Genomic DNA, 17,919 nt, shown 5'->3' with positions numbered 1-17,919 from the left:
TTTTTATACATTTGAGTTGATTGAATGAAAGGTAAATAATTGCGGTTTACGATTTGTGACAAAAACACTTCTTACTAAATCTCGTTCAAACCAAGTGTCGGTGGAAGTTTGCATGGTAATATACATCATATATTTTTTTAGTTTCATCATTCTCTTATTTTAGAAGTTACAGGGGGGGGGGGGGACTCACACATTTTACCACTTTGGAAGTGTCTCTCGCGCAAACTATTCAGTTTAGAATAAAATTATATTAGAAACCTCAATATAATTTTTGAAGACCTATCCTATAAATAATGTTTGAATACACGTATGGGTTTGATGAAAAAATTTTTTTTGAGTTTCAGTTAAGTATGGGGAACGTCCAAAATTTACCGTTTTTTTTCTATTTTTCTGTGCAAATACTTACCAAGTTTCAACAGTTATAATTCTTATAGTTTCGGAAAAAAGTGGCTGTGACATACGGACGGACAGACAGACAGACAGACATACAGAATCCATAAGGGTTCCGTTTTTTGCCATTTAGCTACGGAAACCTAAAAACGAAAAAAGTGTGGGTATTGTTTTTACAATACTATCCAAAGGGATGTATCAAAATCCAAATATGTTTGAAGACCAAAGTATGGAAGAAAATGTCTTTAAGCTTTAAATACGAGTATGTCATGGCCTCTGCCTAGCCTCATAGCATAGTCGAGTCGTTAGTAACCCTGTCTACGAAACAGGAGGTCTTTGTTTTTAACACAAATACTTGTTCCTGAGTTATGGATGTCATTTTAGGTATGTCACCGGCAATCCGTATAATTCAGGTATTGTATACAGTACCTAGCAAATGTGTAGAATAATATCTGGACAATGTATGAAATATTATGAATATCATTAACCTAGGTAATGTATATAATTCCGAGGGATTCTATAGAGTACCTGCTGGTACACCGGCAATGTGTAAAATAAAGAAATGAAAGTTACAGAAGTCAAGATAGGTACGACGACGAGCGAAGCGAAGAGGAGCGTGTCAGGTTAACTACGACCAAATAGCGCGCGAAGCCGAGCGAGCGATGTGAGCTTACTTCACATATTACCAGTCTGTATTGTACTCGTATGTATGTATGCATGTATGTATAGAATGCCTAGTATAGGCAAAGTATAAAATGACATTTCATACATTGCCTAGGTATTTTATACAATACCGAATTATACAGATTGCCAGTAATATATATAAGTATTTAGTTGCCACCTATTATGACGGACGAAATAAGACATGCACTTAGACGCTTGTCTGGTGTTCCGCGACCCTCGTGAATTTCGGATACCTGGAAGAATTGTGTGCCCTGGCCGAAACCTGTATGCGGATCCCAACTTCCGGAGAAAGGTTGGTCTTGACAAACTGACAAATTTTTGTCCTAAAATTGTGTACCTATTTGTCCCGTTCCCAAACACAGTCGAGCATTTTTATTATTTTAAAATATTTACAAGCAACAGCAGTAGGTCATTTAATTTCATATGAATATAGGCGTTTAATGCGAATATATGAAATGCAAAAGCCGTATGAAATGGACACTGTTGATTTCGTATTTCAAGTGAGAAATTATATTTTTTACAAATTATTTACTTTATTGTACATATTAAAATTGCCAAACACCCATTGGGCAAGATACGCTATTCAAGTGAAACGATTTAACAAGTTATATTATTCGATACAACGCCTCGAAAATTCAATTGGTATAAATACATTTCCAAGGCAGTTATCAAGCATCGTATTTCAAAGAACCCTTTATTAGTTTGAAAACTTCTTAACGGACGAATTCGCCTAAATTTATATTTAATATTATAAATGTGAAAGTAACTATCAGCCCAATTCGAACAATGCCTATAAGATGTCACAGCGATACGATACCGATTTGTCAGTGTTAAAAGTGTCGTTTTTGGTTTTGGTCACATTCAATCAATCGATGCGGTGCGGGGTGAATAAATCCTTTGATATCTATATAGAAGTGTCCTACGTGGGCGATCTCTTTGCGAACGCGAACGCCGTGGGCCCGCCGCCGCCGCGCCGCGCCGCTTCGCTTCGCGTTCGCGAGTTGTTCACTTACGTGAGACACTGCGTTACTCTTTATGTCTAGCCAGGTAATTAGGTAAGTAACTAAAAATTTTCCGCCAAGGCTGTCCGTGGCTTTCCGTCTGCCCAGTCTCATGTCACTGCCACCCTCCTATAGGTACTTTCCAAGGCTCGAGATTATCTAACATACCTTACTAAACTGCTATTTTACAGCTGTTTCACACGTGTATTACAGAATTTTACTGACCTTTCACGTGCAAGTATTGCATTTTTATTCAGTGAGCTAAAGTAATAAATTCTAGCAAGTCAGTAGCTGCCTCGCTGGGAAACTCTTGAATGAAATGTGCACGATTTTGAATTCAGCAAAAAATGCTGATCTCTCGTTCAATTTTTTCCACTTAAACAAGCTGTAGTACAAAAAGGATACACCAGTTAGTTTATTTATATTTGTCGATTCAAAGCCAAACGTAGCATGCAGCATGTTCCATATTGTTTTATAGAACATAATCATTAGTTGTTTTTGTAATTTAATAAGCGATGTTTTTTAGGTTTCCGTACCCGTACAGGACCTTATTACTAAGACTCCGCTGATTGTCTGTCTGTCCGTCTGTCACCAGGCTGTCATGAACCGTGATAGCTAGACAGTTGAAATTTTCACAGATGATGTATTTCTGTTGCCGCTATAACAACAAATACTAAAAACAGAATAAAATAAATATTTAAGTGGGGCTCCCATACAATAAACGTGATTTTTTCCTGACTTTTGCGTAATGGTACGGAACCCTTCGTGCGCGAGTCCGACTCGCACTTAGCCGGTTTTTATTTTATTTATTAAGACGACAGGGAACGATCGGTTCACCATACCAACATAGTTCCCATTTTCCTCTCTGGATATAAACATTATACAAAATATTTTTACACGATTTGATGTATGGTAACCAAAGCTATAGGTATATATTAATATACTATAAATTATGTAAAAATATTTTCCATAAATTCAATTATCCAGGAAGAAAAAAGGGGTCTCAGCTACGTTTGTATGGAGAAGCGGACGGTATGGAATGTATGGGGCCCTCTAAGACCTCTAAGTATATTTTTTCAGTTTGGCTCGTGTAAATACTAATACTATACAAATACAATTACACAGAGTCGGGGTGAGATTATTTTGGCACATTTAAATACACAAAAGCGAAATGCTGAATTAAGCCAACCTGTCGAAAAGTTTAGCAAAAGAAATTTATGGACCAAGTTTTGAAATCAACGGTTAGGTTAATATTTATGATAAAAATCATCATCTTTATCGCGTTGTCCCGGCATTTTGTCGTTTGTCCCCAAGTTTTGAAATCAACGGTTAGGTTAATATTTATGATAAAAATCATCATCTTTATCGCGTTGTCCCGGCATTTTGCCACGGCTCATGGGAGTCTGGGGTCCGCTTGGCAACTAATCCCAAGAATTGGCGTAGGCACTAGTTTTTACGAAAGCGGCTGCCATCTGACCTTTCAACCCAGAGGGAAAACTAGGCCTTGTTAGGATTAATCCGGTTTCCTCACGATGTTTTCCTTCACCGAAAAGCGACGTAAATATCAAATGATATTTCGTACATAATTAAGTTCCGAAAAATTCATTGAAATGGGCCGGGGTTTGAATCCGCGACCTCCGGATTGCAAGTCAACGCTCTTTCCGCTAACCGCTAAGCCACCAGCGCTATAATATAGTTATATAAAAACACTAACAAAACAATACAAAATACATAATTATAAAATTATAAAAACCTAACCTAGGGTGCTGCCAGCAGCGGGGCAGGGCCCAAGCTGCCGGTGGTCAGGGCCGTAGAGAGAGGAACTGCCGGATTATTATTTTAGTTATTATTATAATAAAACTATGTTCGGAATTCGATACCGCTCGTAACTTTCTCGTTCAAAAGTTTCAAAACTAAAACACGCTACAACTGCAGTAGCCAGCTTGTTGGCCGCGATTAGATAACACAATTGCATTTATTGTATAAAAATAGGTACTTGCTTACACATATGACAACTTATTATTATTATTTGTATGTCTTTTCCATATCTCGGGACCATGGGGTCCCGGACCTTTGGGAGGAGTGCGTGGGGCCGAAGCCAACAGCGCAGAGGCCCTTTAAGACAATTTAATCTAAAAGCAAAGGATACACGTGGCGGATACCATCCCCGAAAGCACAATGTGATACATCCGGAGATGGTCCCCGCCAGATGCAAAGACTATTGCAGTGCAGCACTTTTGTGCTGCGATGGAAACTAAGGTCATGGGCTATTGATTTGAATGTTGGATGGACTGGATAATGGGCTATGGGGGGAGACTAGCGGACACCTGCCGTGGCAATCAGTCTCAAAATTGTGAAAGACAGGTGGTGACTCGCCAACTCATTTAGTGGGCCCTACAACGGCCGCACGCACAGTGCGACAATAGGGCAACACTTCAGAGCGGCTGTGAGGTTGTCGAGAGGTGAGTCTGCGGTAGCCAGATCCCGGTAATCCGTTCAGCAGGCCGCCGGTATTATGACATTTTACACTTCCAACCTGGAGCATAGGTCCCGCTCTTGCGACTCCACTCTGGCCGGCCAGTCAAGGCAAGCACAGAGGCGAGGGCCAGATGACAGGGCCCTCTGGAATAGGGGTCCGCGGTGTCGCCACTCACCGTCAGCTTATTAAATAGAGCAACAATTGTGCCTTAAATGAACCTTATTACTACTTACTACTTACTTACTCCTCTGGCGCAGCGACCTAAAGTGTGTCTTGGCCTCCAACACGACAGTTCGCCACTGATCCCGGTCCTGTGCCGTTTCTCGCCAGTCTTGGACCTAGAGCTCTGGAGCTGGAGTCTTGGACTACTTACTTAACTAAATTATTTCAGTTTGAATTTCAATATATTACACAATCATTACAATCTATTTAATTACACAATAGTCAAAAACTTATATTCACCTACATATATTTCAATATTACCTTTCTTATAGATTACACAATTATTTAAATTTAATTTTAATATTTTATATTACACATACACAATACATACAAACATGTTTTTGATAATTCCCACATAGGGCAATAAAAAAGGTCTGTCTTGTCGGCCACGAGATTCAGTATGTGCAGTTCAGTATGTGCATGTACTTATCTCTAAAAGATCATGAAAAATTATAAACTGAAATATCCGGCATCTGTATACGAAAGAAAAAGTGACGAAACAATAATTACACGAATCAAAATTCTTTAAGAAATAATTTTATTTGTTTCGCAGTAATTATGAAAAATCATTAAAAAAACTACTATTATTTTACACATAGGTATTAAGCTTTTAAAAAGTTATATGCGTAAAAAATTGCTGTAAAAAAGGAGATAAACAACATTTAATAATAATAATTTGAAAATAAACTCACCGGAACTGGCGTCATGCAGTAGCAGATATCCAAACTTTCCACATATCTTTATCCAGTCGGCCACTGTACGCACTTGCGTCCAACAATAACAACAGCTCAAACTGTTAATATTATTCTAAACCTCTTTCTTATCGTATTAAAATATTTACGTAACTAGACGAACTTTTGTTAAACTTTTAAATCACCACAGTTAAAAATCATCAAACTATTTGGCATTTTAGAAGAATGCTGGCAGTTTACAAAATAATCGTTACAGCAATTCGAATAAAATGTTCCAAATTCAAATGGTTGCGTTCAAAGTTTGCATGCTCGCGCGTACCCGTAGAGGCGACCTCAGCGCCGAGTCTCACAGAAAGGACTGGAGTATAACGTTGGCGGCGGGAATATGCGCATGGTTCGGGATAAGCCGAGACAAGAAAACCCGAAAGGCTTTCATTGTAACGCCATTCTGTTGTGGCGTGAAATGAGAACGCTTGATTGACTGATTGTTGTGCACGTTCAGTTTCATTGGAATTTTTCTAGAATATACAAGATGAATGAGAAAGGATCCGTCTAAGAATATTGTTGAACCCCTCAATCTAAATAACCTTTTGTAAGAACTTTCTGATACATGACGTAAAAGTCTATCTTTACATTGATTAGAATCATCTAAGGTCGGGGCCGCACTGGTAAGCGATGGCGACGCGACAGACTATTTACAAGGCGATATTTGATTTTCATAAAGCGAGGGCGATTAAATGGCATTCGTTGAGCGACAGCGAAAAATAAACCATACCCATGCTTTAATATCTCGTAGAAAGAAAGAATTTAATTAGTTCCATTATTTGGACACACAGTCATATCCTATCCTCATTTTTTTTAATGTATGGCCATCCCAGTAGGTCGTAATCTTCTTCAATTACAGGCATTTCTGTATTTTTTTATCCTTTTATTACACTTTTATTATAAATAAAGGCTGGTTTAAAAAACTTTTTTGATTTACTTGTAATTTATTCAACCACCAGTTGGCTTCAAAGTTAATACAAAATTGGCAATTAGCAGTTATAATTTAATCTTTTACTCATGTCAAAAATTACGAATTTTTGGCAGAAACTAATTTTAATCTACATTAAACTGATACGAGGGGAGGCAAAAATCGCAACTTACCTATAATTAATGAAATGAAAGCCGTCTACCGGGGGCCAGTGCCCTGCTAAAACCACGATTTACAAGTGGCATGGCCTCTTCAAACATGGCAGAGAGTCCATTGAAAACTACCCTCGCCCAAGTCGGCCGATTGAAGTCACATCGTCGAATATCGTTCAAAAAGTTGAAAAACTCGTACTAGAAGATGCTCGACTTAAAAAGAAACAATTAGCTGTATTAGTTGGGTGTATCAGATACAACAATTTTGAGGATCCTAACTGGAATGAATTGTGACTGGAGATGAGACTTGGATTCATCATTTTGAACCTGAGTCGAAACGAGTCTATGCAGTGGCATAAAAAGGGTGCACCACCTTTGAAGAAGTTCAGGGTATCAGAATCGGCCCGGAAAGGTGATGGCAACGATTTTTTTGGGATTCAAAAGGAATTCTCATGATTGACTACAAGGACAAGGGTGTTACCATAACTGGATACTATTAGAAAGACGGCGGGAAAAACTGTCAAAGGGTGTGTTGCTGTTGCAAGACAATGCACCGGTTCACAAGAGCCATGTTGCGACTGCTGCTGCTTAACAGGTTCGGCTTAGAATCGCTGGTTCACCCACCCTACAGCCCGGATCTGGCCCCCAGCGATTATTATTTGGGAACAAATAATAATCAGGTCTTAGACCCACTGGTGGTGCTATAATGTGTTGACATTACAGCGGCGCGGCCAAGTCTTTGGGTGTAGGTGTGCAGTCGAAAACCGTTCTACATTGAGTGTGTTTTGAGTTCAATTAAGTCCCCAGCTATTATTACGGAATCGTCAGTATCGAAAAGAGCTGTTAAATCCTTAGAAGTTATAGATTTATTGGGAGAAAGATAAACTGAATAAATTGATATTGGTCTGTGACCAGCGAGAGCTATTCTACAGCCAGACACCTCTATTTGATCAAGATTGGGTAAGGTGATAGGGGAGATATGAAGTGAACGTCTGTGATAGATAAGAGTACCACCTTTTTCTCCTGTGTGTCTGTCGTTGCATGTTTCAAAGATCTAGTGGTTTTAATAAAATCAAAGTATTAAGAAAAGCTATAGACTTTTTTTTAAATACCTATCGCCTTTTGGCTTGAGCTCTTATCAAGCCTTTTTTTAAGGTTAAAAGCAACTACCGAACATCATCATGCTCTACGATTGACATTGGCGGCATCGTCATAAGTTTGATGGAAGCCATTTTATTAAAAGATTGATATGTATGTGTGACCGAGATGCACATCGAGTAATGATATATTATTATTAATTAATAGCGAGTGTTTAAAATTGAAATACTGCTCCAGGGTTGACTATTCAAGCAGTGACAAATTGCCCTACGTCTAATCAAATTAATAGCATTAACCGTTACTGACTGATCATTAATCTTATTGCCAAATTAGATTAACAGCATAAAATCTTAGTTTAGCAAACTCATCTGTATGAGTCTGATGTTGTGGTCAAATATAAAGAAGAAAATATAGAACACGTAAATGAAATTAAATTTCTTGGCATTCAAATAGATAGTAATGTGGGATGGAGAGGGCACATATGTAATCTGTGTAAAAAAATAAACCAGTATGTCTATGTCATAAGAAGACTGACAGAAACGGTTTCGCAGCAGTCAGCTCTCACTGCTTATCACGCTTATGTATCCTCTAATCTCAGATACGGAATTATACACTGGGGCAATGCTGCTGATTGTGATATCATGCCTTTATTTAAAGCCCAAAAGAAAATTGTACGAGCTATGTTTAAAGTTAACCAAATGACAAGCTGTAGACTTTTGTTTAAGAAATTAGGCCTGTTACCACTCCATTCTTTGTATATTTACGAAGCATGTGTATTTGTAAAACAATATATGGACCGATTCACTGTACATGTAAATACTCATCCTCGCCCAGCTACAAATACGCTAAAAATTCTTCCCCCAGGAAATTGTATTTCAAAAACAAGCTTTTATACAAATATCATCTACACAATGGCCCCTAAATTGTTTAACAAATTACCGGATCTGCTCAGAAATGAACAGCTGTCGACATTTAAGATTAGGTTCAAAAAATTATTAAAAGATAAATGTTATTACAATATTGATGAATTTCTGATGGACACTTTGACAAATGAATGATTGACTTATATAATTACCCATTAATCATTATTTATTTTAAATTATTAATTACAACTTATTGATTATTTTTATTTTAAATAAAGTGACATTTCTAATAATATTGCATGCGCTAGGTAACCAAAATCATTGTACGTCGCAAGACATATTACAGAGAACAAATTGTTTATAACACATGTATTCATTACCTGTAATGCACAATTGATGAATAAATGATTCTAAATGATTCTAAATGTATTTTACCACTTTTATTTGACTTGCTGGTTTCAATTTTAAATTCAGATTTCTGCACACTGTCCGAGTTCGAGCTATTTTGCATGTCGAACTTTGTAGAATGTAATTACCCGTGGATGGCATTATGCAACAAATTAGGATCGTCGTTGGCCTAGGTAAGGCGTGCGACATTCAAAGTGAAGGTCGACGGTTCGAACCCCGTCTCGTACCAAAGTTTCTTGAAACTTATGTACGAAATATTATATTAGTTGGTTAGTATATTGATATTTACCAATCGCTTTTCGACAAAGAAAAACTTTTTAAGGAAATCGGGCTACCTATGCCCTGGTCTAGTCCCCCAGTTTCTCCTTTGGGTTGGAACGTCATATGGTACACCAGACCTTACGCTACGAGGATAGTATTAAGCAACCTTTTTTTACATCTAATTGATTTAAATTTTTGCTCTTACACAAGTTAAGCCAATAAATAACACAATTATTTAATTGGATGCCGGTAAATACCTAACTGGATGGCCGTTTATTTCAGTCGTAATGAACAACATGGCGGTGATTTATCATTCGATTTGAGTGTTCTCAAAACAAACCCACGCTTCGTATTGGGCCCGGCATGAGAATTATTACCGTTACCGAAAAACTACCCAACTATGTGTAGTTCAAGTTCAACACGTCGTCCTTTTTGATTAAATTATCTGTCGTTTCTCCTATTTATGAATATATTTTGCTTCAGAACTCCGTAATTGAAATAAAGTGTTGTGTTCCTGCCGGTGAGTAAGGTTGCCAGAGCTCGAGGGAGAGGAGTGTTAGGGTCGGCAAAGCGCATGTAACTCCTCTGGAGTCGCAGGCCAACATAGGCTACGGAGACTGCTTAACATCAGGCGGGCCGTATGCTTGTTTGCCACCGACGTAGTATAAAAAAAAACACACTTAAACTAAGATATTCGAGTTAATTTTGGACCATAGTTGGGAGCTTTTTAGACCATACTATAATTAGTTGGTTTTACGGTACCTACCTGCATTTTCCTGATGCTGCAACAAAGCATTATACAATACGGCTGGCCAACTCTACTGTCACATGACTGATATGCATTTGCAACCAAGTTCGGCCTAACAACCATGTTAAGGTTCATAATATACAAGGTCCGTGCGGTTTATTTTAGGGTCATCGTTATCTATGAGGTGGACTATATATATGTATAGTTTATAGGGTCATCTGTTCCATTATCTACAGACTTCTAAAGCGCTTCAAAAACGCAGAATATGCAGGAACTGCTCTAATCTGATACTAAGGGTGCAAATACAGTCGCTTGCCTAGCTCGGGAGCTTTCATTAACAAGTGATTTCATCAATGAGATGTATCTGACATCATTTGGTCGGATCAACTACGAATACTTACAAGTGCTACGTATTTTAAGTAAATGAAAATTGTCGCATAGTACGTACCCTTTGAAGTTTTGCTTTGCTAGGGCGATTAGTAAAAAATTGTTCCGATTCTTATATCATATAGGTACCCCATATTTTTAGAAATTAAAATGCGATATATTAGTTACGTGTTGAATATTGGTTTAAATATTTAAGTACCTACCTACATACATTTTTTTATCATGGCATCGAAATAATTGTAATAAATCAAACATGGTAAATACAGTGCGTACTTTTCTACACGTTAATAAGGCAGAGGGAATACCTATATTATAAACGTAGTCCCCAGTTTCCTCTCCTGATATTCACATTACCATAGCTATCTTGATCCTATTTTGTTACCCATTCATTTGACTTTTTTTACTTCGTTGACTACGTTTGTATGTTTACAATCCTCTTAATAATATAAGAATAGTATACCTTATTCGATCATTCTTCTCTAGATTTTTTGTTCGCAAATTTAAGTTTACAGTAGGTACAGCATACAAACAATTACTGCCTATGAATGTTATCCGTTTTCACTTACTAATTTGTGTTTTCACCATTTGAAACCGGCGATAATTCGACACTATGTCGAATTCCAACAAATCATTTTCAACAAATTGGACTAGCGTTACGTTACTAACTACCGAATTGTCTACTACAAATCCATCTAACGATTGCCGTTGTGATGTTAAATAAAACGTTAACAAAAGTTAGTTATAATGAAAGTTGTTTTTTTATAAAGTGATGTATGAAAAATTTAGCCTAATCATTATTGATAAACATCAGAAGTAACTCATACTCATAATATTTATTGCTCCTTCGTTTAAGTTAAGGTAACGTTTATTCACATGGCTTATCAAATATCTGAACTAAAGGAAAAAAAACTGGGGTACTAACAATACTACGGGGTACTGTAATAATGTTAATAATATTTAACCTATATTAACAACATATATTAACATATATAAATTAAAAATAATAATAAGCTACTTTCCTGAAAATTATTTAATTTACATCCAACCAACTTATCAATTTTGCTGAGGTATGTTCCGTATGTTTGACTATTTTCGCCATACTTAATATCTAGTGTCCGACCGAATTAGTTTATATAGCTCCAGTTTATAAAACAAACGAAATAGAGCAAAAACAAGTTTTGTATGAAAAACTTATAGCTGTAATTTTTTAACTATGGTATCTGAAGCTACATAAACTACTGTCCGCGCGCGAATTCCGTGCACGCCTGAGGAATGTTAGGAATGTTGGGCGTCATGAGTCATGACAGAGTGGCTGGTGTCATTTTGTAAATTACCGGTATTATTACGTTCTTTTTCGTTCTTTTGTTTATAATTTCTTTTTTAATGGGACGTTTTAATAATGCAAAATTGTCTCCTAAATACATGATTCAGTCCTACGTAATGAGCATAAAAAAATTCAAAATATTGGGCTATTTCGGGGTTTTAAAAAAATACCGGTTCCGAGCCCTGTCTCCATATAATTTATAACCTAAAAACGCAAAATCTCGCAAAATTTTATTGAAATGACATCTGTCAGTGTCAGCGTACCCTTCGAGTTTGAAAAATCCTATAATTGGACGATTTATTCGCCGCACTTTTCGCAGATCTTCTATAATTGGTACATTCCTATTTTTAGGCGATACGGAAAAACACTGACATTATGATGAACATTTCCGTGAATGACTTATTTAGCAAATATTATACTTATTTCTCCGCCGCAATTTTTGTCAATCTTTTATAATTGGTACATTCCTATAAAATACTGACAACATTTTTGATAATGAAACATGAAACTTTCCAGAAATGACTTTTCTCATAAGACGTTTGTTTAATTTCCGTCAAAACTGCCACAGACATTTTCTTCAGGAAACGTCAGAAGTAAGTCATTTTGTATATATTTTTAAGTTACATGAGTACTGGTTTCGTAAGATGTTTATTGAATTCATCTAATCTGCCTCAGGCATTATCTTCGGGAAATGTTTATTTTATGAAATAAAATTTATTAAAAGCGTAAGGAATCAGAAGCAAGTAATTTTCTCACAGTCTATTTATTACAATATTTTCGACGGTAAAAGTAAATTGCTTTCACTTTGTCAGTTTTTTTGTTTAAATATAGAAATATACGAAAAAAATATTACGTATTTCACTCAATCGATCGGCCGCACTCGAATCACTTGAGTTGTCAATGTCACTGTGCGAGTGTGACAACAATATAATTATGCGCGTGCAATAGAGATAGCAACAGGTGGGTCAATGTATGAAAATGTATCTGGAAAGCGTCTCTTGTACGAGAAAAATGCCTTAAAAATGCACGTGGGACCGTGCACGACGACAGCGCCACACAGCGGTTGCAACTATAGGCTCGTATTTTGTCAACACTATTAAGCAAGAAGTAAGTAACTCGTAATAGTTTTAGTGAAAACTACTGAACGGATTTTTATGCGGTTTTCACCTATGAATAGAGTGATTCTTGGGGAAGGTTAAGGCTTATAATTTGTTAAGGTTTTGAGTAAATTGGTTGAAATATGACGATATTTGCTAATGAAGTCAGATAAAAATCACGCTGGCTAGCTTTAAGCTTCTGGACGCCAATGACGGATATATCGGCACCGAAAACAAATTTTGATTAGATAATCCCTTTCATTGTGCGGGTTTTCAACGAACACAATAAAGGATGAAAATCTGTTAATTCTTCCTATGGCTTTCCAGGATCAATTAGGTGGAATAAATGATACTCTCGTAGAACTATCACTGGTTTTAATACCTACAACAATCCTTCAATCAATCCAACAAATAATCTTTTAACTTCTCATGCTCGTAAAGTTCAACTTTAAGTCTTGCCTAGACGACATAAAGTCGCTTATTATGTTCTAGAGCATAAAGTAAAATCATCTATACGACCCTTATTGACTTAGCAATAAAGCCTAAAATCTGCCATACAAAGTGCCAGCCCTGCCGGCGCGCCCCCGACCGGCGCACTACCAACCGGCCATAAATACGGTAAAATAACCTAAAATATTGGATATTTTTGTATATATATTTTACTCCCAATTGAAGTGAAAAGCAGAGTCGGGCATAAATCGCTTTATGCCCTTGTTGTACAATCTACTATTTACAGCACACTAACTTTATCCAAGTCAATGCTCACAGCTCTAGTGACAACAAAGGAATGGATGCGAACGAACGAAAACTAAAAACAACTGCAATGAAAAATGGCGCCACTCGATCCATGAACCAATAGAAATCGACCATTGAAACGTCACTCGAGCAATGACCAATGAAAACCGTACAAAAATCGTTTTCGCACCATTTAACTTAATGCCAACGGAAATGTAGTTTTAATCATATCAGACAGTGTTGTAATTTAAATAATTAATTTAATCACAAGTTAATCATTAATATAAGCAAACTATTACTAAAAATAATCGTAAATGCTAACATTACAACAAATAAGTTTTTTAAAACGTGGAAATGTTGCGAGGTTTAACCCTTACCTTGGCATCGTAACACCCGTGACACATGGAACATAAAAAAATCTAACAGGTACACTTTATTACAAAACAAAAAATTATACTATAAATATGTCGATCAAACCTCCTTTATCATAGCAAAAAATAATGCACACAAGTGTCATCGTAAATTAATTAGTAATAATTAACATGGTGCCGCGGAAACAACAGTTTTCATTTCGTACTGTAAGTTTTGCACTTATTTTTTAGATTAGTATATATTTTTGCATAATCTGCATTTTAATGCACTTACTTTATGTTAGTGTATTAGGATTTACATAGTGGTCGTATATAAAAACATTTAACATACAGAATATTTACATTAAACTTTTATGTATCGTATTTGATACATTGACAAGAACTCATAAAAGTACATGGATATTACATTTAATATATTGCCAACTTATCGTCAAAATAGGTGTTCATGATTTATTTTATTTTTGATTTTTTTATACTTGTGGGGGGGTTGCACAACATGTTTCAAATATGTCATATTAGTTATCATACTAGTTAGTTGAGTGAACTTTGATTTTTTAAAGTAATAGATATTATTTAAACTGTATATAGTAAACTGTACGCTGTAGCCTTCTTGCTACGCCGTAGACCGTAGCGCGGCAAATTTTAATTATGGAAAAAATTTTAATTATGGAAAAAAAATTTTTACTATAATAAAAAAATACTAACTAATTTTAGTCATTAGTTTACTTGCCCAATTTTACACAACTTTTTGTTAACGTGTTTTTTGAATCTCTACGGCATAAAATGTTTCTACTATGTGATCAGGTTTTCGTAGATATAAAACAAAATAAAATAAAATATTTCATACGAAAGTAACTTAATTTGTTCTTAGAGTTCGCAGATATTATTTATTTTTATAGGTGTTAATAGTCATTTTATGCTTTACATTGCGGTTTAATAACAATAAATGATGATTTCTGTTTCATTACATGCTTTATTTTTATTTAAATCCACATTTTTCTTCTAAAAAGTAAGCAACTAGTTTATCGAGTGATTGGCACTGATGCATATGATTTTCCGAAACTGGAAAAGCCAAGATTTTTTTCATTATTTTTCATTTCTCATGCTCTGAAAGAGGGTCATTGTTGTTCTAAAAGGTGCGCAGAAAATGATACGTGTCTGCACTAGAGCATTTTACGTTCGAAGTACGATATTTTTAATTTTTTTACGATAAGCAATTGAAATTTGAGTTTAAATGGATTTGTTATACAATTTCCATTGTGATACTTGACTCTCCATTCCATAAATAACGATACTTTTGCCTGAATTTTTAATTGAAAGTTCCCTCAATAAATACTATAAAAATTTATTATTCGTCATGTTTTTGAAAAAACACATGCATTTTACTTTCCTCGTATTCGAAATGAAAAGTAGAGTGTTTAACTCGGGTGAAAGGCATCATTTCTGCCTCGGACTATTGGCGCTCTCACTGCGTTCGAGCGCCAAGACACCTCGGCAGAAATGAGTGCCTTTCATCCCTTGGTTAACAATCTACTATTTTAATAGTCACCTATGGTCAATAGGTGACAAAAAACTAAAAAAAATATTAAAATTTAAAATATTTTGAGCCTTGCCATTATAAGGGCAAGCACTATAAAAGGCTGAAATGATGATGATGATAACAGGTTAAGAGACAAACACATACCCACAGACAACACAGTGCATACTTGCTAAGGCAGTGGTTTCAATGACGGGTACCTACACCTAATGATTCACCGACAAATTTTAACAGATTATCGATTCGCAGACAACGATTCGCCGAACATCGTTTCGCAGAGCACTGATTTATTTGTAGATGTAACTTTTTGGTCGACCATCAAGCGTAGGCACTATTTGAAAAGCCACATTTCCAATTAGGACTCGGTCGATATGCACGGATTTAATACCAACAAAACACGAACGGTTAATTTGACACACTAAAGACCCCTTGCACGCAAGTAGGTTATTTTGATCGGCGTCAGTCATCATCATTACAATGTAAGGATGTGTTTTAGCACTTTTTTGTTTTATATCTTTGGAAAATTGTAAAATATTATTTAAAATATTTATTTATTTAATCTTTATTGCACAATACATGAAGATACAAAAGGCGGGCTTAATGCCTTAAGGCATTCTCTACCAGTCAACCAATGGGTTAACCCATGGGTTGGGTGCACCTACTTAATCTTTCTGGTTTAAACCGTATTTTAAGTCAAAAAATGCTCGACATGTTTCACTCCGTACCGAGGAGTGTCATCAGGAGCTTGCGTTGACGGTGACGGACGGACGGAATTCTTGACTTAGTATCTTAAAGTTCTAATCGGGCGACAATCGCAATAGTCATGCGGGAATATGGAAGCCGAGTTGTTACAGTGTTACGGACAGCTTTTCTGTAAGTTTCTGTAGTTGTAAATATTTGTGTCGTTCTCAAGTAAAACGTACCACATTGTCGCTTAACATAAGGGTGAAATTTGTTTTGCATCTCTATACGAATAACCCGTCAGAGCGTCCTAGTGGTAAGCGACAATGTGGTACTTTTTACTTGAGAATGACACATTTAGTGTAGTAAGTCGATTAATGTAATGTATGTAATGTATGTAATGTATGTAATGTATGTGTGAAATACTGTATTTGACATGTAAAACTATATTAAATCACATTTAGAAACGGGTCTATCGCGAATTTATTTTGTTACCTTTATTTACCGACGTTTCGAATGTGATTTAATATGTGTTCAAACCGCGAAAGTTTTAAATGTTATATGTAAAACTATGTTTTATAAAGGAATAATGAATGAATGAATGAATGAAAGAAAATGGAGGAGTTTCTAAGTCCAATCCCTCTCGCGCATTAGAGGAGGCATTGACTCAGCAGTGGGACGTGTATAGGCTGCATTATTATTATTACGTATTGGCTACCTTATTAACTAATTCTGATGTAAATTAAAAGATAGAAAACTGAATCGCTGACCCCACAGAAAGGTCATAACCTTTAAGATAAGGCTAGGTATTTCAAAATGGTAAAAGAAGTTATAAAGAATGACTGCGGAACTAACTAAAGCCCTTGGGAGCCCGAAAAATCACAATAGAATGGCGATCGGAACTTTTTAGCTTCCATATAAGATGAGAGCAAAATCATGTCGTATCTAATACATTTTAGAAAAACTAGGAACTTTCTGCACTTACCTACGTTCTTAAATTAGGTAAGTTGAAAGTCGGGTTACTTTTAGTACGAAAATAAATTTATTAGGATCCAGGGAGCTGAATTTTTTTTTTTTAGTCCGAACCTAAAATGAACAGCAATAAGTTGTTGTATATTTTTTAAACTACTATTATCTGTCATTTATACATTCATGAACACTAATATAAGAACATACATAATAGGCTTAAAGCAGTCTATATTGTCTATTCCTCATAACAGCACTAAACTTGTGCTTTAAAATCGCTAAAACAATACTCCGACTATAATCAAAATTAATACAGTTTCAAGCTAAGCGCATTGCTGCCAACTTACAAAACTATTATTTTTTATTGTCATCACCGTCTAGTGAACGTCAATTAAAACAAAGTTCACCATAAACAATGTTTTTCATTTTGACGTATCCCGCTCTTATGAAAAAAAAATTTCTTTTTATTTATGTCATGTTACAGTCTCTAGTAGTAGAAAAAGTAATTGTATGCCACATTGTATAATAGGTCAAAAAGGGGTCCCTTTGTTTGACATAATAATTGAAAGTCCAAAGAAAAAGCATAATTTAATGATTGTCAATTTGTCATATTATCATTAGACATAATTCTGAAACTCTTCAGGATTTTCCTCAGGTTATTCTATAGATAGGTTAGGTTGAGTTTTTTTTATGGCAATCCTGAAAAGTTACGCGTTTCTGAGAAAAACCAAATTATGACTAACGAAAATGACTTAAAACTATATGGGAGACACTAGAGACCCGTCAAAAAATGCTCATGGCGTATTTCTTTACAATGATCGCCTACGCCTGCGACTCCGGTTAATAGTGC

The 17,919-nt window shown here is 35.9% G+C and overlaps 1 protein-coding gene and 1 long non-coding RNA gene across 2 annotated transcripts in view; both read right to left on the bottom strand.

The window, feature by feature from the left end:
* LOC134746815 (neuropeptide CCHamide-2 receptor-like) overlaps positions 1–5,575 on the bottom strand; it is an 89,198-nt gene extending 83,623 nt beyond the window's left edge. The window contains exon 1 of the mRNA XM_063681374.1: positions 5,469–5,575. The gene's annotated coding sequence lies outside the window, so the exon portion shown is untranslated. The remainder of the gene's footprint in view (positions 1–5,468) is intronic.
* LOC134746858 (uncharacterized) overlaps positions 1–17,919 on the bottom strand; it is a 353,422-nt gene that overhangs the window by 212,865 nt on the left and 122,638 nt on the right. The window lies entirely within an intron of this gene.

Source organism: Cydia strobilella, chromosome 13 (assembly GCF_947568885.1).
Source record: "Cydia strobilella chromosome 13, ilCydStro3.1, whole genome shotgun sequence".
In the NCBI taxonomy this organism is placed as follows: Eukaryota; Metazoa; Arthropoda; class Insecta; order Lepidoptera; family Tortricidae; genus Cydia; species Cydia strobilella.
Note: the sequence above shows the minus strand (reverse complement) of the source record. Positions and strands in the feature narration are given on the sequence as shown.